Raw genomic sequence first — 261 nt, 5'->3', positions numbered from 1 at the left:
AAATATTTTGCAACGACACATCCAATAAGGGACTCATTTCTAATAATATAGGAAACTACAACACTTCTACAAGAAAAGACAAACAATCCAATTTAAAAATGGGCACAGCACATGAACAGACACTTCACCAAGGAGGTGATCTGGGAAGCCAACAAACTTATGAAGAAATGTTCGTGATCCCTAGCCATCAGAGAGATGCAAATAAAAACAATCTCACACCAGCAAAAACAGCAAAGATCAAAAAAGGAGAGGACAACAAAT

The sequence above is a fragment of the Chrysochloris asiatica genome, unplaced genomic scaffold (assembly GCF_000296735.1).
Source record: "Chrysochloris asiatica unplaced genomic scaffold, ChrAsi1.0 scaffold00122, whole genome shotgun sequence".
Taxonomy (NCBI): domain Eukaryota; kingdom Metazoa; phylum Chordata; class Mammalia; order Afrosoricida; family Chrysochloridae; genus Chrysochloris; species Chrysochloris asiatica.
The sequence above is the reverse complement of the archived record's forward strand: the minus strand, read 5'-3'. Positions refer to the sequence as shown.